At 32.1% G+C, this 25,497-nt stretch overlaps 1 protein-coding gene and 2 pseudogenes across 2 annotated transcripts in view; all 3 read left to right on the top strand.

Annotated features, from left to right (window-relative positions):
* The window catches only part of LOC126717440 (chitinase-like protein 2), a 28,533-nt gene extending 18,535 nt beyond the window's left edge, over positions 1-9,998 (top strand). Inside the window, exon 4 of one of the 2 annotated variants that reach the window (XR_007652593.1) lies at positions 9,831-9,998. The gene's annotated coding sequence lies outside the window, so the exon portion shown is untranslated. Of the gene's footprint in view, positions 1-6,485; positions 6,728-9,830 lie in introns of those variants that run through there. The other variant, XR_007652592.1, reaches the window with a different exon arrangement.
* LOC126717441 (chitinase-like protein 1) lies at positions 1,589-6,727 on the top strand (annotated as a pseudogene).
* A 7,710-nt stretch (positions 9,999-17,708) lies between the features above and the next one.
* On the top strand, positions 17,709-25,082 carry LOC126719375 (chitinase-like protein 2; annotated as a pseudogene).
* The last annotated feature ends 415 nt before the right edge of the window (positions 25,083-25,497 follow it).

The raw sequence follows: 25,497 nt of genomic DNA on the forward strand, positions 1-25,497 counted from the left end.
TAAAATAACCAAAAAAAATTGCATTTTTGTTATAGAATATTTAAATGCTACTCTCTTTGATTTGGCTAGCAATATTCTTCAAGGGGTTCAGTGTTGAAAGTTTAAGGATGGAGCATCTAGCAAGACTCTGCCTGTCTGCCATGGCTACTACAGTATCACATTGTAGTCCTCACTCTTCTTCTTCTACTCCATCTCCTTCCCAACAAGGCAACAACTACAAACCAACCCCAAAACCCGACCACTGCAAAGCTTTTTGAAGTGTTCTGGTTTTGGGGTTGAATAGAATAGGTTTGGGTTTTGTAGGGGTCAGGCTTGAATAGAATAAGTTTTTCTCAAAATAATTGTAAAAAACATAGATCTCATTTTTCTCAATACTCGATCTCTTTTGAATCTATGACGAGTTCAAGAAAAGAAGCGTCTTCTCTTTGCTGGTTATGTTGAGCGCCATATAAAAGCGGCCAATGATATCTTTGGAGTTTTCAATCTCCATAAGCAGACACAAGATTCTGAACAAACTTCCGATCGAAATGGTCAGATATGTCTAAGCCCCTCCATCCTCATGGAATGTTAAAACTTAATTTTGTGTTTTGCCTGAATCACACTGCTCAGGGAGATTGAAATTTTTTTTTTTTTTTTTAATTTCTATAATTTTTTAAATTATAAATTATATAAATTAAAAAAAAAAATCAAAACTACTTAGTTTTAGGCCCTAAATATTAATGGACATTAACGGAAAGACCAAATTAATTAAAATAAAAATACTAGAGAATTGAATTAAACAATACAAAATTAAATTAAATTTTAGATAAGATTAGAAAGTTTAATTTGAGTCTAATTTAGTCTAATTTTTTTATTAAAAAAAATAATGAACAAATATTATGTATACAGATATGTACGTGCATGGCCAGTGACGCATGTCACATGTGTAAAGTGTAAAAAGAGGAATCCTCAAGTCGTCAATTGTACAGGAAGCTGAATTATTCCCCCTAAATTAATTGAGTCAATTTGGTCTTCCCTTAAATTCGGAATCTTAGCCTTTTTTTTCTTTTTCTTTTTTTTTTTGGGATAATTGTCTCTCTCTTTTTGTGTCCCACAGCATCAATCCAATGTGAATGAAATTTACTGGCAGACATAGACCAACAACTCCCGAGTCCTCCACTAAAATAATAATTTTTTTTCTTTTTTCTTTTTCTCTATCATTAAGTGTGGCCGAGGTATTCTCGCTTTCTCAGTTCATCTTCATCACTCACCCCAGATCAATTAAGATCCAATTGTGTCACTTTATAGGTTAAATTTTTTATTTTTTTATTTTAATTAAAAAATTATCTTTAAATTATAAAGTTATGGATGTACAAATTAATGTACTTTGATAAGCAAGCTTTTAGAGTGCAGCTACTCAAAATAAATATGGTTAATTCTCCCCAAAAAAAAAAACATGGTTAAGATTTTAGATAATGCGGCCCAGGGCTTGCATGAGAGGGAAAGAACTTGCGTGGAACATGGCACAAGTGGAGAAAGATAAATACTGTCCAAATCGTAATTAAAGTATAGAATTTAAGTATTTACGTAAATTACGTTACGTCCTTTTCAACCAAAATGAAACAAATTATTTTATTCATTTTGAAGTAAAGATATATCTATAAATATTCCTGATTCTTCGTAATCACATTAACATCCACTCCTTTTCTTCCAAGTGAAGGAACACATTACACACAACTCTCTCCAGTCTCCAATAACCTTGTCAATTGTTAGATGCAAAAAATGGAGTATAAATGGATTGTACCATTTACAATATTGGCATTTATATTAATGCTAGTGAATTGTGACAACTCTTATTACCGTCGTCGTTATGTTCCGAAGCCCTGTACTGGCTGCAACACATTTAGAGGTCTATGCTGTATGTTGATGGAGGAAGGCGAACGAATATGCTGCAACGGGAGTGTTGGTCAGAACGTCCAGAATACCCAGTTTAAACGTATGAGTACGTATGACCGTGCTGGCGAAACTTATGGGCCGTCGTCTTGGTCAAAAGAGTTCTGGAACTACTCGTCTTTTATCACTGCCGCAGCTCAGTACCAGCCTTATGGCTTTGGTACTACCTACAAGGACGGGGGGAAGGTTTCCCTTGGAAAAATGGAAATCGCAGCCTTACTTGCACATATCGGCAGCAAAGTAACCTGTGAGTTCAGAGTTTCTCTTTAATTTGAGTTTTTCTGTTGTTGGTATGGTTGAATATATATGTATATATTCCGTCTGGCTTTGATGTCGTATATAGATGAGATCAAAGTGTTTACTGTGTTTCAACTTAATTTCAAGACTTTTGTTCTTTTGAGAAACAACTTTCTTTCTTTTCTTTTCTTTTTTTTTTTCTTTTTTTTTCTTTTTTTTTAGAGAGAATAAGAAACAACTTTCAAGGCTTCCTTTATATCCATAAAATTATTATTTTACATCTTATAACATTATAAAATTTGCATTGCACATTTATTTAGTCTATAATATAAATCTTATATTAATAATACAATGTAAATCACCACCACCTTAGTGCAGTAGTTATTCTATAAGTATAAATGTTTATAGGGTGTAGGGGGTAAGAGTTGAGATTTAAATTTTTAGGAGGGAACTTCACACATATATACATTTAGATTAGACTAGAGTAGAAATTCTATCTTATAAAAAAAATATATATATATATATATATATATATATTATGTAAATCTATAACTATCTTTTACCTCTTTCATATGCATATCTATTTTCTACATTTTAAATAATTTGGAATTACAATTTAATAATTTAAAATATGTGTATAAGCATATATTATTGTGGATATTGTGTATAGAGATGTAAAAAATAAGTGTGAGTGAATATTTATAGTAAATTATATTGTAGGCCTAGGAGATTGTTTGGTTTGGATCGAATCTTAGAATTTGTTTTTTATATTTTATATTTTTTTTTAACCTCTTTTCCTAATTATTTTTAAGATTTTTTTTTCCTCAATAAAATACTTAGTTATCTAAAAACAACGGAGTCGCCAAAAGCAAGAAAAGACTACCCCCCATTCTTTAAAAGAAAGTCTTTTACCTTTTATATATATAAATATATATTTATATATTTATATATATATATATATATATTATTTCGCTTGCCTTTTTCTCAACCAAAAAAAATAAAAAGATATATTTATTATCGGACCCAATCGTTTTTTTTTTTTTTTTTGGAATCCGCTTTGATACTAAGCGAAGATATAATACGGGTTTTTTTTTTTTTTTTTTTTGGAATCCGCTTTGATACTAAGCGAAGATATAATACCTTATAAGATATGTTAAGGTACAGACCATAACAAGTTTGGAGAACATCTCTAAAACACCCCATATTTTGAGTGGGAGAAAAAAGCACCTATACATTTCGTCCTAACCTAACTAAAGCTTCTATTAAAAAATAAAAAGATAAAACAAGCTAATTTTTTTATTAAAAAAAAATTAAAAGAGTTTTAACGTATAACGTCTGCTTATAATAATAGCTCTTTGTCATCAGATTAAAATATTAGTTAGTTTTTAGTGAGTTGAGCTAACTAGAACCTATGATTGGTCACACTCACACTTTAAATTTTTATTTATTTCTTGATAGTTCCTACTTCCCACATACTTTCACCCTACTCACGCGAAGTCAATGGTTAAAATAACTGGTCCTATTAAAATAATTAAAAAATCACTATTTTATTATTTTATACTTAACAATGTTTGAGTCTGTAAATATGTAAAATAAAATCAATTTCAACTAATAATTTTGTTAATATTTAAAAGGACAAGAGACCAAACGATGAAATTGACAATTGATGTTAAAATTTGAGGGGTTATATATAATTGGTACAATTTATAGTAGAGGGGCCAAATTAAACATTACGTGTTTAGTAATGATCTTAAATTGAGTTGAAAAATTGTCTTTTGGCTGCCCATATTTAACTTAAGTGAGATAGAGTTGTTTTTCTTATTTAGTTTCATTTGAGATAAAATTGTTTTGTGGAAAATGTTAGTGGAAATAATTATATCTCACATCAAGCTAAACAAGAAAAGTTAAGAGATAATTTTCTTTTAACCCACTTTTTCTAATACTCCCAAATACAGGAAAATGCGAAAAACTATTTTCATATAAAATTTTCCATTAAAACAAACGGAATGTAAATTATTTTATCTAATCTATTTGTTTCTAAGGAAAACATTGTGTGTAGATAGTTTCCGCATTTTTGGTATTTGGTAGCATCAGAAAAAATGAGTCAAAAGAAAATTATATTTAGTCAACAGAAAAAGTATGCTTTATTTTTTTTTTTTTTTTAATTTCTCCAGTAAATTTCTTTTGGCAAACAATCATATCTCACGGCAAACTAAAAATAAAGAAAGGTAGAAGATCATTTTAAAACTCTTTTAAGGTTGCTACCAAATATAGGAAAATAAAATAATTGTATAAAAAAATAGAAAATACTACCATTTTACCTACATTTTGAGATCACGGTCAATATAGTCCCCACATTTTGGTAATTGTTAATTTAGTCTCTATTATTTTCAACTTAAAGTCAATTTGGTACCTATTATTAATTCACTAAAAGAAAATGCCTACATGGCTGATGGTGTGCATCCCATTGGCACACACATGGCAAACAAATTAATATAAAATTAAGTACTTAACATTTAAAAGTCATGTTAGAACCCAAAAAAATAATAATAATAATCTTGAAATTTTAATTGAAAAAATTATGAATTTTTTTTTAATCCTCATTTTTTTAAAAAAATTTCTTTTGTATGCTTACACTTTCTTAGCAATCAAACAAAATACCCAGTAACACACCAATAGAAAATCTAAACCGAATAAAATCCCTCACATAATCAAACACTACGTAACTAGTTCCCCCTTCCTACTAGAAATCTTTTCTTTATGTTTGACCGAATCCCAACCTCCATGGCCATAATCTTGATCCTCCAAAAATATCATCCCTTCTAGTTCACCATTGCATGCCACTGCTAGCATTGGCAATGACATCCCTTTGTTTCTCACTATGAAGCTCTCTCTCTCTCTCACTCACAAGCCAAACCCTCTCGCAAGCTCACACCACAACCATCTCCTCTATTGATTTCATTCCTTTTCCCTTTCTCACTCTAGCCTCAACTCTCTATCTACTTAACCTAAACCCTAAAGGTTCTACTCTTTCTCTCTCTTCTCAAATGGGTGTCTAGAGGGGACATCTAGAAAATATTAACGTTGAAACAAATAGAACTAAAATAACAAATTAAATTGGGAACGAAATTCACTTGGGGAACTACGTATTGATGAATTAGCTATTTGTAAATAAAGTAGTATATGAACAATGATTAATAATATTTGGTTCATTAAATCTCTAAGCAAAGTGTGGATGATATTTTTTAGGTGACGACGAAGGGTACGTTTCTAGACCTGTAACTTGCGGTTTATGCAATTACAAGGAAAAGAATACCAGCTTTCCTTATTGTGATGAGAACTACAAAGACAATTATCCATGTGCACCTGGAGTTGCATATTATGGTCGGGGTGCTCTACCTATCTACTAGTATCTACCTTATCAATAAATAGCAATAATATTATACATTCTTTATATCTTTGCATCAAATGATTTTATCATTTATATCGTTCAATTTTATTTAAGTTGAAACTTCTTTAGAAATTTTATGTTTACCTTTAAAAAAAAAAAAAAAAAAAATCAAAACGTGATCATTTTCTAGCATAATTATTCAAATATGAGTTCCTAAGATATGCATTCATCATGCAAAATCTAGGTAACCGATTCTTGAGAAAAACATGTGCAACCTAATTTTTGGTAAAACTTAATACAAGAATTTTCCTTTTCTTAAAGACATAACATTTTACTTTACAACTGTAAGACTTGTATGTATCTTTTGTTTCTCGCCCTTAAAGAAACTGTAGATCAATTGACAGCTTCGTGACACAATCCAATGGATTCTCTTTATTCATGATATCCATCAGGAACTACAATTATGGAGAAGCCACTAAAGATTTGAACGTGGATTTGTTGAACCATCCAGAATACATAGAAAAAAATGCTACCTTGGCCTTCCTGGTTGCAATTTGGAGGTGGATGACGCCAATAAAAGAAAATCAACCTTCAGCACACGATGTCTTTATTGGCAACTGGAAACCCACCGAGAATGACAATTTGGCCAAGAGAGTTTCAGGTTTTGGTACTACCATGAATGTGCTCTATGGAGATCTTGTTTGTGGTAAAGGTAATAATGAGATGTCCATGAACAACATCATCAATTATTAATTACCTACATTACCTTGATCGTATAGGTGTTAACCCAAACGAAGCTGGGCCTCATGAATTGCTTAGTTGTGCTGACCAGGTTCCTTTCAATCCATCTGTTGCCTTACCTCCTTGAGCTTTGTTTGGTGTTGATGGATAATCCATACTTTATTGAACCAATCCTCTTTTAAAGGTAATGCATTAATAAATTTTTAAGAACCTATCAAGTAGCAAGAAGGAGATGTTGAAAGACGAACAGGGAATAAGAATTTATATAAACCATATGTGTGTCATGTTATGCTGAACTTGCTTAGAGGATAAGAGATTGCCTAGTTTTGTGTGACTCTTAGGATATACTTTTGTTTTCAATTTCCTAATTAATATTGTGTAATTAGTTAGTGTGGATTGTATATGAACCTCTCTATGTTTGTATTATATGCATTTTAATTGTGAAATCTTGAATTATAAATAACTACTCATAAAACCATCAGCATGTATTATTTAGATTAGTCACATGACTCATTAAATAGACCATGTGACAGGCTTCATTTGATTGGGGGCTAGAAAATTGGAGGAATATAAAACTCATTTGTTCAATTGGAAAGAAAAATGAGAGCTAGGATAGAAAATGTAAATTGTATAAATTTTTTCAATTCAATTGTGTATGGATAGACACTTCATTAAAATATACATACAAACACACACACAATAATGCAAAATAGATGAGGAAAACAAATGGATGTACAAAAAAAAAAAAAACATATGAGAAAAAAAAGAAGAAGGATGAACACACAAAAGAAATGGAAGAAAAATGAATGAGAAGTAATAGAAAAAGACAAAAACGAAAGAAGAAATTGACAAAAGAGGGAAGTTACTAGTCAAAATTTCCATCCAAAACACGTGAGACTTTTTTTTCCCTTTTCTCTCTGATTTGGGGAGATTGAATTTTGTGGGCCTGTGGAGAAAATACTCGTGCCCCACTAGTTTTCCCTCACATTTTCTCTTCCAAATAAAAACCCAAAAGATATTTTCTCTCCTTCCATTTCCTTCCCTCCAAAATCACCCCAACTAAATGGAATCAAATGGGGCCAATGTACGCATGGATAGTTTTATGAATCTTCATGTAGTGAGTTGGAAGAATTGTCCTTCAAAACGATTTGAAAATAAACGTTTTTACCCCGCTGAAATGTCATCATCAAGCACACCATCATCCTCATTAACCCTTCTTAGGTTCATCATGATTCATAGGCATTGGAGGTTTCAGTTTCCTCGGTTGCACACACCACCATGACCAAATTGCAAAGTCTCCTATAGTTTTTCTATCCCAAACATTCCTTAGCATTGTGTTAATACCGTACTTTGTTTGCCTCAATTTGCATGTTAGACCCCAAAAATTCCAAAGAAAAATAATTTTTTTTTAACTAGGGGACCGTGGGAACATCAGGATCATCATGGTTTAACTTGTTCAAGCATTGAAGTGCTTAAAGTGTCATTTCAGGTCAAAATGACCAAACTGCCCGTAGTCAACAGTGAGTTGACTGAAGGTCAAAATTGATCAAAACTCCATCAAAATGACTTCTTCTTCTTCTTTTTCATGTTTTTATATCAAGCCTAAGGTTATTTGAACTTTTGGTCAATTTTGACCAAATTTGACCTAAAGTTGACTTTTGTGGCAATCAAGAGTTGACTTTTGATGCGGCCATCTAATCAGGATAAAACCAATGTCATTACAAAGAGTATTGAATTCCATTTAAAATGATGGCTCATGGATCGAAATCAGAGTTAAGACAGTTGAAATATCATGAAAACATTGCCAAGCACATTAACTTGCTTCTTGGGCCTTTAAACACATATTTTCACAATATTTTTTAAACCACGGTTTTCACATCATTTTGAAAAACTATACTTGAAAGCTACTACAAAACAGGCCCTTATTTATCGTTGTGGCCGAAGAATTTGATTGCATTCTCAATTCATCTTCAAACAAAATTTTGTCTAGCATAGGGTTTTTTTTTTTTTTTTTTTCCTTTCTTTTAATTAAGTATCAGTAAATTATAAAGTTATGGTTCATGGATGTACAAATGAACTTTGGTAAGCAAACCTTTAGAGTGCAGCAACTCAAAATAAACATGGTTAATTCTCCCAATAAATAAATAAAGGCGGAAATACTATTTTTGTCCCTACATTTTCACCTCATTTCCACTTTGGACCCTACTTTTTATTTTTACTGATTTTAGTCCCCAAAATCAAAAACTATTCCATTTTCCCTACCGTTATCTCATTAACGGAAAATAGCCTACGTGGCAAATAGAATACACAACTCAACATTTTAAATATTAAAAAAAATCATATCATTATTTTTCCTTTTCTTTTATTATTTTAAAATAAAAATAATTAATAGTGTCTTACAGTTCCCTTAATACCAAATTTCAAATAGTTCCATTATACACACGCACACGTACACCCATAGTTAGTATGTTGCAACTTGCATGTGCACACAATTTATGACCTTACCTCTACCCCCATTTTTAAAGGAAGAGCCTTTTGAGCCACCATTGATCAGTATATGATGCTGTGCTATGGCTTCTAAGTAATGAACCCAATTACCCATCAATGATTAAGGGTGTGTTTGTTTGGAGGTGAAATAGGATGGATAGAAAACTTTGAAAAGAAAATAGGAATGGAAACATTTTTGGAGTGTGTTTGGTTGAATGGGGAGGAAGGAAAATAAATGGTATTTCTCCCCAAGCCCACCAAAAAGTTTTCTCCCTAAAATGAGAAGAAAACTGAGAAGAGTTTCCAAAAATACCCTTCACGTTGGACTTCACCTACGTGTTGGCCTTTTTTTTTCTTTTCTTTTTTTTCTCTCTCTCTCTCTCTGTACTAAGTACTAATGTGTTGGCTTCTTTCTTTCTTTCTTTCCTTTTTTTTTTTTTTCTTTTCTTTGATTTTTGCTTTCTCTGTACTAACGTGTTGGCTTTTTTTTTTTTTTCTTTTTCTTTTTTTTTCCCTTTGATTTTGTCTAGACGTTTTATGCTGTTAACTTTTTTTTCTTTTTCTTTTTTTTTTTGGGTGCTCATATGTTTATTTTCTCATTAATTTTGGTTGGTTTTTGTTTTTGTTTTTGTTTTTTTTTTTAGAAAACAGTTTTGGGTTAATTTCTTATGCTTTTTTTTTCTTTTTAACTTTAATGAAGTGTCTATCTATACGCTTTTTTTTTTTAAAGTATAATGTGTTACTTTTTGTTTTATTTAATAGGGACATGATAGTAAATTTACACAAACTTTATTTTCAACCAAATAAAAAAGTTTTTCTTCCCTCCACTTTTCCACCCTCCCAACCAAACACAAATGAAGAAAACTAAAATCTTTTCTATCCTCTCGCTTTTCTAACCTCTCTTTATTTTCTATCCTCCAACTTTTTCATCCTCCCAACCAAACAGAGCCTAAAAGTTACTTGCTATAGTTATTCTTATTGTTATATTATTTGCTAAGAACTTGTTAAATGAATCAATTATGCTTCTTTTCGTTCATTTCAGGTGTGGCTCAACCTAACTACTTCGCAAGCTAAGCCAGCTTTGAGCATAAAGAGCAATGTTGAGAGGATTGAGGCCGTAAAATACATTGATATTTGCCAACTTGAAATGTTTCTGTTGTCAGTGTCTTTCTTAAGTGTGCATCTGAAATCCACAACTAGAAAGGCATATTTATTTATGATTCAGAATTTGTTACAATCCATAATTTGGTACTTGAAATTTATGCAATCTAAAAAAAAAAAAAATTATGCAGTTTTCAATCCTCCTCTATGCTGAGCTCAGCTGATCTCAATTAAATATGTAGTTGTTTTTATACATGTCACTCATATACTTTATATAGTGAATGTCAATTTTTTTTGAGAAAGTATAGTGAATGTCAATTTGATAACACTTTACTATTATTTTCCGTTAAAGATTAACAGATTTAATGATGTAATGTACGCATCTGCCACGTCATGTACACATTATGGTTTTTTTTTTTTTTTTTTTAAGAAACACACATTATATGATTAAATCCATTAATTTCAATGGAAAATATTAACAGGTCTAATTTTGTCACAAATGTAATGTGCATGGGTTAATTTTTCAAATCAAAAGTCCAAGGAGTAAATTAACACTCATGTCAAAATTCAAGGATGATATTTGTGCAAGTGCATGCGTTCATGAGAGAGAGAGAGAGAGAGAGATTTTGTAGCCTTGAATAAGAAAAATACACATTTATGAAATGCATATTTTTACCATTTCAATTAAAGGTCTGACTTACTTCCAGTACTTTTTTAACTGTAATCTCCTTTTATTTTAATGAGAGATTGTTATGTCACCCACTAACTAAATAAAATGTAGAGATTAAAACCAACTACCACTTTTCATTGTATATTTAAAAACAAAAGGACATGTCCAGTTAAAAAAATACTGGAGGTAAGTCAAACCCTTCAATTAATTACATTGTTCATTTTATTTATTGTCACCTAGGTAAGACTCCACCATAGGATTTTGGTGATATTTTAGTAAGTTGATCTTCATATCCCCCTCTTGAAAAATGATTAATCAAACATACTGAAATTTTGAACCTATGCTCCTACTAATTATAGAACACATGTTAATTACCCCATGTGACAGGTTTGCTACAGAGAAGAGACATCACATCATCAATCAAAGGAGAAGAATTGTATGGATAGGTAGGATTACAAACAAGAGGTACACGAAGGGCCTTGGATACTATTTTCTCAGTTATCCTAAACTCCTCACCTCGAATCCAAGTAAACAAAATATGACTACCTGAATAATTGGACTCAATAGAGAGATTCGCATTGAATTCTCTGATCAGAACTGCAGGAGGGGGAACAAGACCTTGACACAAAGGTAACCAATCCCTAGACTTTAGATTCCTACAAATAGGAGATTCTAACTCACAAGTGGAGGGTAAAAGAGTCATACCAGGTATGTAGATGAAAACGTTTAAAGCTTTGACTAAAAAAAAAAAAAAAAAATTAGTGTAGAGGAATCAAGAGGGGTCGAGAGGAAGAAGACAAAGTTTTTGAAAAATACTGATCTAATTCCTTTTTAAAATTTGAAAAATACGAAATTCGATCGGTCAAGAGGAATCGAAAGGAAATCGAAAAATTTTTAAAACAGATTTCAACTAATCGAAAGGAATCGAATAGGAATCAAAAGAGACAGTGAATTTTGGCCTAAAAGCTGCTCTTTTTCGATTGGTCAAGAGACAGCTTCTATCAATCAAAAAAGATGAAATTCAGAATTTTTGAAAACTTGAAATTTTCTACAAAAGCACAATTCAAAACCACTTTTCATGATATGAAATGCATATGAATGATTCTAGAAATTTTCAAAAACACATCTTCTTCAAACAGTTAAATTTTCCTCATCAAAAATTTAACTTTTCCTCTTCAAAAAGTTCAACCCAAACCCTAAAAAGAGTAGTAAACATTACACAATGTATAATTTCGAATGACCAAATCAGTTAACACACATTCATATGTACAAAGTTTAACAAAGATTTGCATGTAATGTGTGCAACTAGTAAGTGTATAAGATACATAAAAGGTGATATGTAGATAGTAATTAAACAAATTTTCTACATCATCAATCACATTGGTTTGAAAGTAACTATCACCAAAACAGTTGCATCATATAACCCTTACATCTCTTAGAAAACATGCTTGCAATCATATAAAAGCATTTTGATTCTTTTTGCCTTTTCTTTTGATTTTTTTTCTTCTTTTCAGCACAATCAAAAATATCATGTATGGGCATATAGGAGATAGAAAAGAAAATACCCTTGTTACACATTCTTTTTCTTTTGAAAATAACACCTCATCTAATCTTGCTGTGCAAGTACTACACCTTACCGAGCACGGCTTTTATAATTTGCACACAAGTGTTCCTGATTGGCAAGTAACAGTGATGAGATGGTTATTTTTTCCTTCCTCTTAGGATTTTCTAGTCCTCACGATCAAAATATATGACATCAAAATTAAGATCATTTGTTTAAAAAATATAAACAACTCACACAATTAAGCACTACATAGCACAAACTAGCAAAGGGCAGAAAATAGCTCATCAAAGCTAAACAAGGAACACAGTCATGAAATGTAAATTTCATAAACCAATCTTAGGTACACACTTAGTATTTAGTATTTTTTTTTTTTTTTTGAATTTAAAAAAAAAAATCCTAAGCAAAAACATTTTGGTCCAAAAGATAGAGAGATTAAGCACAAGGACCATAAGGTTTAGGAAAACCTAGGGGCATGTGATAACACCAATCACTTGATGGAGAGACTCAAATCTACTTCTATCATAAGGTTTGGTAAATATGTGAGCATTCTGATGCTCAGTAGGGATATATTCAAGAACAACTATTTTTCTTTCCCCAAGATCCCTAATAAAGTGATATCTAATCTCTCTGTGTTTAGTCCTAAAGTGTTGAACAGGATTCTTAGAGATATCAATAACACGAGACTTATCACAATATACAACCATAGTATCCTGTGATATGCCATAATCACCTAACAACTTTTTCATCCACAAAAGCTGTGAGCAACAATTGCCTACAGTAATATATTCAGCTTCTGCAGTAAACAAAGAGATTGAATTTTGTTTCTTACACATACAAGCAACTAAATTGGTTCCAACATAAAAACACCCTCTAGTAGTGTTTTTTCTATCATCAGCATTCCCAGCCCAATCAACATTAGAATATCCAGCAAGCGATACATTCAACTCTTTGCTATAGAACAAACCAAAATCACTAGTTCCATTCACATATTTGATTATTCTTTTAACAGCAGTTAAATGTGAATTTTTAGGATTAGCTTGAAATCTAGCACACACACCAACACTGAAAGATGTATCAAGACAACTAGTAGTAAGGTATAACAAACAACCAATCATACTTCTATATAAAAGTAATGTCAACAGACTGGCCTGATGGATCAATCCCCAATTTTGTGCTGGTGGCCATTAGTGTTTTAGCATGGGCTGCATTTTACAGTCCAAATCTTTTTACAAGATTTTTGACATATTTTGCTTGGTTGATGTAGATTCCATTGTTAGTTTGCTTCACTTGTAGTCTTAAGAAGTAGGTAAGTTTGCCTACCATGCTCATCTCAAACATTGTCTTCATTTCATCAGCAAAAGACTTGGCAAGATTATCATCAGTGGAGTCAAAAACAATGTCATTCACATAGACTTGTGCTACAACAAAATGTTTCTTATCCTTCGGAATAAAAAGAGTACTATTTGTGTTTCCTCTTTTAAATTGATTCTCCACAAGATAAGAAGTCAGTCTATCATACCAAGCTCGAGGGGCTTGTTTGAGACCATACAATGCTCTCTTCAGTTTATAGACATCTTTAGGTTTGTGTGGATCTACAAATCCTTTAGGCTACTCCACATACACTTCTTCTTGCAACATCCCATTCAACAATGCACTCTTCACATCCATCTGATACAGTTTGAAATTTAAGTGACATGCAATGGCCAATAGAATTTGGATGGGTTCAAGTCCAGCTACAGGTGCAAAAGTTTCATCAAAATCTACTCCTTCTACTTGAGTATACCCTTGTGCTACAAATCTTGATTTATTCCTTATAACTGTGCCATGTTCATCAGACTTGTTTTTAAAAATCCATTTAGTGCCAATTACATTAACTCCTTGTGATTTAGGAACTAGTTCCCACAAATCATTCCAAATGAATTAATGAAGTGCTTCATGCATGGAGTTTATCCAATCAGTATCTTCAAGAGCTTCATCTACCTTATTGGGTTCTATTTGAGACAAATAGCAAGAATGAGCGATCGCATTTAGTGCTTTTGATCTTAGTTGCATATTGTTATTTAAGCTTCCCAAGATGTTGGTAATATGATGATTCAGCTTAACCCTTGCAAATGGTCCTTTTACCAAGGATGTTGATGTGCTGGTTCGCCTAAAACGAGTACTTCCCTCACCTTGTTCTTGTATCCTTTCTTGAATAGGTGTTGTAGGCTCTGACACTGCATTATTTAGAATTTTTCATTCTTGATCATCAGACCTACAAACATACTCCTTGGGTAGAGTGTCTTCACTATCAATGTAACAATTTTGGGTTCTTTGAAACACTTCAGAATGATCTTCAGTACTCTGTTCATCATTTATTACCACATATGCTGATTCCATCACTGTTTGGTTCTAAGATTGTATATTCTGCAGGCTCTGCTTGATGTAAAGTATCCAAGAAAGATCCCTTTATCACTTTAGGATCAAACTTTTCAAAAGTCTCACAATCTTGAAGAATGTAGCACTCATTGCCAAATATTCTAAATTATTTCACAACAGGCTTTTTCTCTCTCTAGAGTTCATATGGAGTTTTCTTGGTATCGGGTCTAAAGTAAACTCTATTTAGTATGTGACATGCAGTGTTCACGGCTTCTTCCCAAAATGACTTGGCCATACTTTTGTTGTTCAACATAACCCTAGCCATTTCTTGGATTACTTTATTCTTCCTTTCCACAACTCCATTTTGCTAAGGTGTCTTGGGTACAGAAAATTCTTGCTTAGTTCTTTGATCATTGCAAAATGATCCAAGCTTAGAGTTTTCAACTCTCTTCCATGATTACTTCTGATACGGGCAACAATAGCATTCTTCTCAATCTAAAGTTTCTTGCATAGATATATCATCTTTTTAGGTGCTTCAGATTTATCTCTCAAAAGAATTTCCCAAGTATATCGAGTAAAGTCATCAACCACTACTAGTATATACTTCATTCCACCCAGACTTTAAACTCTGGCTGGACCCATTAGATCAATGTGTAGTAATTCTAATGGTCTGGATGTCTGAATCTCACTTATTGATGGATGTTGAGATTTCACTTATTTACCAATTTGACATGTTCCACAGATACTTTTCTCTACCTTCTTAAATTTTGGTAACCCTACAATAGCCTCACACTTAAAGATCTTTTCAATTTGCTTATGAGTAGCATGTCCTAACCGTTGATGCCATAAGTCCACCTGATTTATCTTCACACTATAGCATTTGTGACTGATGCTTGGTGTTATGCCATAGAAGTTATTAGCAGTTCTTATCCCAACATAGATGCAGTTACCAACATCATCAAGTATCTCACATTCATACTTGGTGAATAACACATTCAGTCCATTGTCACAAATTTGATTGATACTCAGTAGATTTGCCTTTAATCCATCCACAAACCAAAATTCTTTAAAGACTGGCAACCCTAGTATGTCTACTGTGCCAATACCACAAATGACTGATTTGCTTCCATCTCCAAATGTGACAGTTCCTATCTTTCCTTCAAAGAGAGTCTTGAACAAGGCTTTGTTACCTGTCATGTGCCTAGAACAACCATTATCCAAATACCACAAACAAGTATCACATACTTTTAAGGTAGTTAGTGCAGTATAACAAACATAATTATTGTAACTTGTAGTTATACCAAGGTATTTAAGAATATGATTTACACATTTCATAAGCCACATGGTCCAAGGTGAAAAAGATTCAATTTCAAATCTAATTGAATTTAGAGGAAAGACAAGAGAATCCATGACAGTAGGAGTTAAGGATCAACTCAAGGTAAAACTACCTAAGCAAGAGCTAACCCGCTCTAACACCACTTGTTTGTTTGTTTAGACCATTGAATTGTCAGATTGTTTAACCTAATTAATTAACCAAGTTGACACTTAGGCTTATTATTCAGATCTAGGTTAAACAGTAATAAATCATATTATGTAATGCGAAAAAATAAAGAAGAGAACGATATAATTACCCAGGAAAACCAATGAAACCGTTAGTAGTTGATCTTTTGCAACAACTTGATTCCACCAATTCTTGATTGTACATCTCTTGATCTGACAGATGCTTGTTGAGTTAAAAGGTACAGAACCTCTTAGATCTCACAAGAGTAATTCACAAGACTTCCTAAAACTCTAAAACGTAGTTAGGATTTTCCTTTTATACCTAGCTCTGTTTCACTTGAAACCCTAAACGTTTTTATAGTGTTTGGACTGAAATAGAATTCTATAGAAATCTTGTCTGGGATTTTCAATCAGTCGAACTTCATTGAAAGTAAACTCTTCTTTCTATAGCTTCAATGTTCTTGAATCCTTACTTGTACTATCATGAGCAATGTCTAATACATAATCTAGACATGTTTTGATCTCAATTTGCCAACATACATAAAAATAGAAATCTAAATATTTAAACCTAAACATTTAGAACCTAACACTGCTGCTTTTGATTTTGTGTCATTTCCTCTTCACGCATCTCCGACCGTTTTTAATTTTGTCTTATTTCTTCTTCTTGTGTTTCCTGTAGCTGTTACTCTGCATTACTTCACCGTATTTTGTCTATGTAGAATCGGAATTCATATTTATCCCCTCATACAAGGACATTACAGGCCTTCTTTTCTCTTTATTTATTTAATTCTACTAGGCCTCACTTTTCGGGCCCTATTTTATTTCTCTACCATTGGGCTTTTTTAAACCCCATTTTACTCTTCAAAAAGGCCTCCTATTACTCTTCTGCCGAAAGGGGTCCGTGTGCCTACCTTGGGCTTAATTCACCATTCTCAAAAATACTCTTTAAGAAGGATCTCTTACTACTTTTCTCCCAAAAGGGGTCAGTAGGCCTACCTTGGGCTTTATTCTCCATTCTCAAAAATATTTTTCCTTTTTAGGCCGTTGCTTTACTTTATTCGTGCATTCTATTCTCCCTGGGCCTTTGGAATACTACCCAATTGCTATTTCTTTGCCCATAATCTTACCTATCTCTTGGGGCTTTCTTGAATACCTATTAATTATAGTTGCACCTACTGCGTATGACAATAATGGCTGCAGAATCTCCAAGGAAATTGGAACCACTGCGTACGTATGTTCCTAAAATAAAAGCTATTATCAATGTTTAGATAGACCAATATGCCAAAGCATGGGCACGTCTTGTAATGTTACAATTAAAGAAAAATTGTAAGGCTTATTTAACTATAGGGTGAAGAACAATAAGATGCTACACTTAGACCGGAATTTTTTATCATGTGTCATTGTCAGTGTCAAAATATTTGGGAACCTACTTTAACAAATTGCAAACACTTCAATTTTTATCATACCTGTGAACTATTTTCATTTTCAAAAACTTCTATGATCCTTCCTATATTACTGTTTTTGTTCGCAAATAAAGTAAGGAAGAAAAAGTATCTGTAACAAGAAAAAATGTATTGTTAGGCTCTTGTAAAATAACCAAAAAAATTGCATTTTTGTTATAGAATATTTAAACGCTACTCTCTTTGATTTGGCTAGCAATATTCTTCAAGGGGTTCAATGTTGAAAGTTTAAGGATGGAGCATCTAGCAAGACTCTGCCTGTCTGCCATGGCTACTACAGTATCATATTGTAGTCCTCACTCTTCTTCTTCCACTCCATCTCCTTCCCAACAAGGCAACAACTACAAACCAACCCCAAAACCCGACCACTACAAAGCTTTTTGTAGTGGTCGGGTTTTGGGGTTGAATAGAATAGGTATGGATTTTGTAGGGGTCAGGTTTGAATAGAATAAGTTCTTCTCAAAATAATTGTAAAAAACATAGATTTTATCTTTCTCAATACTCATCTCTTTTGAATCTATGACGAGATCAAGAAAAGAAGCGTCTTCTCTTTGCTGGTTATGTTTAGCGCCCTATAAAAGTGGCCAATGATATCTTTGGATTTTTCAATCTCCATAAGCAGACATAAGATTCTGAACAAACTTCCTAAATGGTCAGATATGTCTAAGCCCCTCCATCCTCATGGAGTTTTAAAACTTAATTTTGATGTTGTTGAGCATTCTCATTAAGAATTGTATATGCTAAATTTTAACATCAATTTTGTAAAAAGAATACTCCATCAAGAATTGTAAATCCTATTAATTTTGCAATCTAGCAGCCCACTGTAGCAAAATTGTAAATATATATATATATATATATATATATTGTTTAATGGTAGTTGCTGGGTACAGAAAACATGGTATGAATGGTAGTTGATGAAGTGTAAATTCGTCAGTCGAAGTAGGCAGATGGAACTTCCCGTCAACACCAATGTATCCTCAAAAAGGGGTCACCGGTGTGGTGTCTGCCACAACGCCTCCGATGCCAAAGTTAGAACAATGAAGCAATTTGTCAAACTCGAAAGTAATAGATATTTTCGTAGAGTATCAGTATGTATGTATGTTATGCTGCTAATGTAAGGACTTTATATATGTGATCCTGACTGCTAGCCGTTGGGGTGTTAATGTCTCTCTTTAGTAATGCCTCCAGCCCAATTATGGGGCTTTTATTAGGCTCCAACGGTCTGTTTTGCTGGTTTCGTAACTGCCCAGGTTATTTGCTGGCATCATTGAATGACTTTCCTTTCCTTGTCAGTGATGGCTGTTCGTCGCTAGGGATGACCTTGTCACTAGATTAACTTCGTCAAGGTAATGTGTTCTCGTCACTCCCATTAGTAGTTATTTAAAAACATAAAGAAATAATAAAGAAAACATTAAAAAAATAATAAATAAATAAAAGAATAGTTAAATGAAGTAGTAAAATAATAAAACCTTTGATGTTAGGTGTATTGTAAAATGAGATATTAAAATGAATAAAGTAATTTTTTAAGATGCTAAATGTTAAATTTTTTACAATATTTGATGAGAATGCTTAAGGCAAAGTGGTATTTGTTGTGTTTTGCATGAATCACACTGCTCAGGGAGACGTGCTGAGAGCGATAAGTACACACTAGTGGAATTAAAAATAATAATAATAATAATTCTTTTCCATAATTTTTTAGTTTATAATTTTTCTTTTTTTTAAATCAATACTACGTAGTTTTAGGCACTAAATAGTAATGGACATTAACAGAAAAACTAAACTAAATAAAATTCAATACTAGAGAATTGAATTAAACAGTACAAAATTAAATTAAATTAAATTTTAGATAAGATTAGAAAGTTTAATTTAAGTCTAATTTTTTTATTAAAAAAATAATGAACAAATATTATGTATATAGATATGTACGTGAATGGCCAGTGAAGCATGTCTCATGTGTAAAGTGTAAAAACTAAAAAGAGCAATCCTCAAGTCGTCAATTGTATAGGAAGCTGAATTATTCCCCCTAAATTAATTTAGTCAATTGGTCTTCCCTTAAATTCGGAATCTTCGCCTTTTTTTTTTTGGGGGGGGGGGGGGGGGGGGGGGGGGGAGGGGGCATAATTGTCTCTCTTTTTGTGTCCCACAGCATGAATCCAATGTGAATGAAATTTACTGGCGGACATAGACCAACAACCCCCGAGTCCTCCACTAAAATAATAATTTTTTTCTTTTTCTTTTAAGTACTTTTTTCAAGTGATTAATTTTTGAATAAATTATAATTTTATTCTATAGTTGTAGATTTATAGTTGAGAGATTGCCTCAAAGTCTACAATTTTAGAAGTTTCCAATTAAATTTTATAATTTTTCAAAGTTTTGTAATTCAATTGATATTTTTTGTATTTCTTAAATAGATATGTAAGGATCAAACCTTCTTTTATTTATTGTAACTATCAAATTATTAATAAAAAATTAAATTAAATCTTACGGAAATTTTTTAACAAAACAACCACACATGTTTTTGATTGAAATTATATATATATATATATATATATATTTATTTATTTATTTATTGTACATGTGTTGAAATAACCACCCGACATTTTTTTTTTTTTTTTTGTTTATAATATAATTTCTATTAAAAACGTCATCATAAATGAGTTTTTAATTGGAGTTGAAATGTTTTTGAATGTAGGGTCTAATTTGAAATCATCAATAAACTATATACTTAAATTTTAACTTGACCTTACTTTTTGGTCTCTATTGTTTCTTTTTGCTATTTTTAATTGATTAATCTTTTGGAATGAGATGTGATAAAATTTAATATCATTTCTTAGTTACATAAGCTTGATTATGTATTTTATTTTTTATTTTTTCCCTTTTTTTAATTTTTTTTCTTTTAAGTTTTATCTTTACAGATTTAAAGATATTGTTCTGCTTTTAAACAAGACAACTAATTATCATTATTAATGTATGTGAATTGAAATTCAAGGAATGTAGGTTTCAGGGAACCTGATGACATTTCTACTAGAAAATTGATTTGGATCAGATTTTTTTTTTATTTTTTCTACTCCTTTTCTCAGAACATATAGTTTTAGAGAAGTTTGTTTGGAAATTCTTGAAGTTATTGCTGAAATCGGAGTTTGTTATGTCAATTGGTCTGTAAAATTTTGGTGGATGTGCATGAATTCGATAGGATTGTCTATTTGAGTGCTTTAGAGCAATGTACAATGATTTCTATAATTCTATTGAATCTCTGCGTACACCATTCATGTTATGCAAGCATTCTGCATAGTTTGTGTTTGACAGGAAAACTGTTTATAAAAAAAATGGTAATATTTGAAATTTGATTTCCTCGACTTGTTGGTAACTTGGTATTCAATGACCAAACCTTTTTTATTCCACTAAGGTCTTGGGGTCAGAATTAATCTCTGCTGCCATTTGAAATTGATTTTGCATATCAAATTGTGACAGCATTTTGTATTGTTCATCAATCTTCATTGTGGAGCTTTGTACATTTTCATCTCAAGCACAAGAATGCCGGTTCCTGAGAAAGCTATGTGCATTGTAAGCATGTGCAGACTTTAACCTTGAAGTTTCAACAAGTGAACATGGCTGAATAAATGAAGCGTTGCAGGGTCATGGAGAAAAAGTATGCTCCTCTGGCATTTTAAGTGGTGACAATTTCAATATTAAAGATGTTGTTGGTCATTTTAATGCTGGGAGTGGAGACTCCACAATCTGCAAGATTGCTTTCCACTTGGACCCCCAAAAAAGGAAAAAATCATCTTGAGAAAAATATGATTATTTAGAAAACGTTATTTGTAATCGTCAGCAGTACTGCTTCTCTATATTTTTGTAAATCTTCACTAATCATTGATTATTTTAGACTATATGTTGAATATTAAACAAAACTATTCCTAACAAATATCAGTGTGGCCGAGGTATTCGCTTTCTCAGTTCATCTTCATCACTCACCCCCAGATCAACAGAGATCCAATTGTGTCACTTTATAGGTTAAATTTTTATTTTTTTTATTTTAATTAAAAAATTATCTTTAAATTATAAAGTTATGGATGTACAAATTAATGTAATTTGATAAGGAAGCTTTTAGAGTGCAGCTACTCAAAATAAACATGGTTAATTCTCCCCAAAAAAAAAAAAAAACTTGGTTAAGATTTTAAGATAAGGCCAACAACAGCTAGCCTAGCACTCACACAGCACCAAATTAGAAGCTTTTTCTGCCCATCCAGGAAAAAGTAAAAACAAAGGCCTTGTGGGCTTTTTGCCAAAATTAATTAGTTAATTCATGTGTTTTAGAAGATAATTATTAAAAGTTTAGAATGCAAGATTCACGTGTTTAACTTTAGAGAAATATTTGATGCACAAAACTTTTTTTAGTTGTCTTTTGAACTGTATGTTAAATTATGTAAAATAGTTTGGGTATAATTAATACAGGCCAAGGTAGCAAATTCTTATGGTAGCTAAAGATTGATGTCACGAGTGGATTAAGATAAAACCAATCAAAACTTATCAAGTTCTATTATGAAAATTGCCGTTCCGGTCAAGGGAAGAAGAACCTCTTTGGCCAAAAGGAAAAGAACAGAACAGAACAGAAGAACCTAAAAATGCTAGGGAAAGATGACTTGCGTGCACTTGACTTGACCATCTTTTCTTTACTTTTCCTTCTACCACCCAATAATATATAGGAACTAGGAAGGTACAGACGAACTCCACCCTTTGTTAATTGTTACATGCAATATTGCCATTTATATTAGTGCTTGTGAATGGCCAAGATCCAGGCCATCATCCGATTAATCCGAATAAACCGAGTTATCCGAAGCCATGCCCAAACCCAGTACCGAAGGCACCTTATTACCGAGGGACAAACTGTTTTGGGTGCAACACGAATAAAAGACCAACTTGCTGTGTAGAGGGGGCTGTGACTGACTACTTCCAGAACGAACAGATTGAGAACATATTCTCAAACCGTGACTCGGTTGAGGCCCATGCAAAGGACTTCTGGGACTACCACTCTTTTATCACTGCTTCTGCTGAATACCAGAGCTATGAGTATCTCTGTCCTGTGAGTATCTCTGTCTTCGTGAAATTTTCATTTGGGTTTTTGTCTCCTATGAAATTGGAATTGGATTTTAATGTTTCAAATATTTTCTGAAGTTTAGTTATTTATTCTGTTAGGAATTGATGTTACAGGGTACAATTTTGGCTTTGTTACACGTTTATTTGATTAAAATAATTCAAACTGAAAACGAATGTATCAGGGACGGACCCACGTTGGGGCAGAGGGGGGCCATTGCCCCCCCCCCCCCCCCTTTTGAAAAAAATATAATACTGTATACTTAATTTAAGAACTCATCCTTTGTACTTAATTTAGGAAGTCATCCTTGACTCTTGAATTTGAAAAATAAGGACAAATGAGATAAAAAATAAATATAAAAATAAAAAGAATAAAACAACTAGAAAATGGCAATAAAAAAGTAAAGCCAGTGGGACTAGAATTATGAATCAAATGTGTGTAGTGGTTAGTAATAAATGTTATTAATTGATAACGCTTGTTTGTTGATTTATTTTATAAATTATTAACTATTTTTAGAAAATAATTTATTAACATTAATGTTGTTGTAGTGAGGTATGTTTGTTTGGTTTATTTTTTGGACTAAATTTTGAAACTATAGAGCTATATAATATGGAAATAATGAAACTTTTATTTGAATGGTTGATGATGGGAAAATTATCTATAATATTTTATTTTTTTAAAGAGAAAAAATTACAAATAATTTGAAGTTGATAATGAAGCATTGCCTCTAGTGTTGATGTCCCAATTCATGAAAATTTCAAACAAAATTCCAAAAAATTACCACCAATTAAATTAGTATCAATCCAAATTGTGAAAATATGAGATTATAATGTTAATAAATGGGATGGAATTCAACAAAGCTTGAGTAGATGTTAGTTTTGATTTTCATAAACTTTTTTGTGTTTATACTTTGCCCCCCCCAACTTCGAATCCTGGTTTCGTCCCTGCGAATGTTTATAACTGATGAAAGAGTTAAAAATTTATATTGTTTGGGTTCATGCTAGGATGAGACTAATGACTAAAATCTTAATGTAGTTTTTGAATCCAACACTTTTTTGAGTAAATAAATGAAGGTATATGTTGTAAGTGAATCTACTGAGAGTGGCTTAAGTAGACTCTTTTCTTCTAAAATTCTATTGGGTCGGAAGTTGGAACAAAATGAATCTGGACTCTAGAGCATTACATATTGAAGAATTGGTTGTGTAATTGAATTTGTATATGAGCTATGGTCATATGGTGGATTATATTTTTTCAGGTGGATATAAAGTGGCTGGCCACCCTTAGCTTGGAGTTTGTGCTATAACAAGGAAATAAATTCCAACTTATATGATTATTGTGATTAGCCCTACAAAAACATTTATCCATGTGCTCCTGGAGTTGCATACTATGGATGAGGTGCCTTGCCTATTTATTGGTACTTACCTTTTCTATCACACTAACAATAATCATACATAACCACCGCGTTTATCATTGGTGCAGTAGTCACTTTACAAATATAAATACTTGTGGGGTGTAGGGGGCAAAAGTCGGGATTCAAGTCTCTAGAAGGGAGATTCACATACATATACACTTAGATTAGGTTAGAGTAGAAATTCTATCTTGTATTATAAATAAATAAAAAACAATAATCATACATTCTTTATATTTAAGCATTTGAATTATTTTCTCATCTTATATTGTTCAATTTTATCCTAAGTTCAAACTACTATAGGAGGTTTATGTTTCGCTATTAGAAACATCAAAATGAGTTCCTTTTCTAGCATAATTCAAATATGAGTACTTAAGTTATGCATTCTTCAAATGAAATCTAAATCCCTAAGACTTTTTGAGTCCTTTGTTCCTTGCCATGATCAAGTCATTGTTGCATGCCACAATTAGAAAGACGTTCTTTACTAATGCTTTCAACAGGAATTACAACTATGGAGAAGTCAGTGAGGATCTAAAGGTGGATTTGTTGAACCATCCGGAATACATCAAACAAAATGCTCCCCTAGCCTTCCAAGTTACAATTTGGAGGTGGATGACACCAACTAAGAAGCATCAACCTTCAGCTCATGAAGTCTTTATTGGCTACTGGAAACCCACCAAAAATGACACTTTGGTCAAGCAACTTTACGGTTTTGGTGCCAGCATGAATGTGCTATACGGAGATCTTATTTGCGGTCGGGGTGATAATGAGTCCATGAACAACATCATCTCCCATTACCTATATTACCTAGATCTTATGGGTGTTGGCCGGGAAGAAGCAGGACCTCGTGAAGTGCTCAGTTGTGGCGAGCAGGTGTCTCTCAATCCATCCTCTTTCTCATCTCCTTGAGCTTTCTTGAACTAATCATTTTCTAAGGTTATGCATTAATTTGGTTATAAGAACCTATTAAGTAACCGAAGGAAAGGTTCAAACATAAAGGGGGAGTCGGAGTTTGTATAAGCTGCTTGTTTGTCTTCGTGTGAAGCTAAAATAGCTTGGACTATAAGAGTTTGTATTGATTTGCAATTGCCATTCGCTGGTGTTATTTATATATATTTGATTACCAGTTATTGTATAATTATGTAGGGATTTTCTATGAACCTTTCTATATTTTTATAATATGCATTTTATTTGTAAAATCTTAGAATGGATCCCACATTTTCACTTCTTCTGTTTATATCAAAACTAGTATTATGCCCGCGCGATGCATGGCTTAATAAAAAAATTATAAATAAATTTAAAAAATATATCTTTTTTGACAATATAATCAAATCTAATAACAAATAAAATAGTAAAAATATTTTTAAAAATTAAGTAAAATGGAAAATGAATATTCTGTAAGTTTTTTTTTTTTTTTTTGTATATTATGTAAGAGTTTGTATTGATTTGCAACTGCCATTCGCTGGTGTTATTTATATATATTTGATTTCTAGTTATTGTATAATTATGTAGTGTGGATTTTCTATGAACCTTTCTATATTTTTATAATATGC

The sequence above is a fragment of the Quercus robur genome, chromosome 3 (genome assembly GCF_932294415.1).
Source record: "Quercus robur chromosome 3, dhQueRobu3.1, whole genome shotgun sequence".
Lineage (NCBI taxonomy): Eukaryota > Viridiplantae > Streptophyta > Magnoliopsida > Fagales > Fagaceae > Quercus > Quercus robur.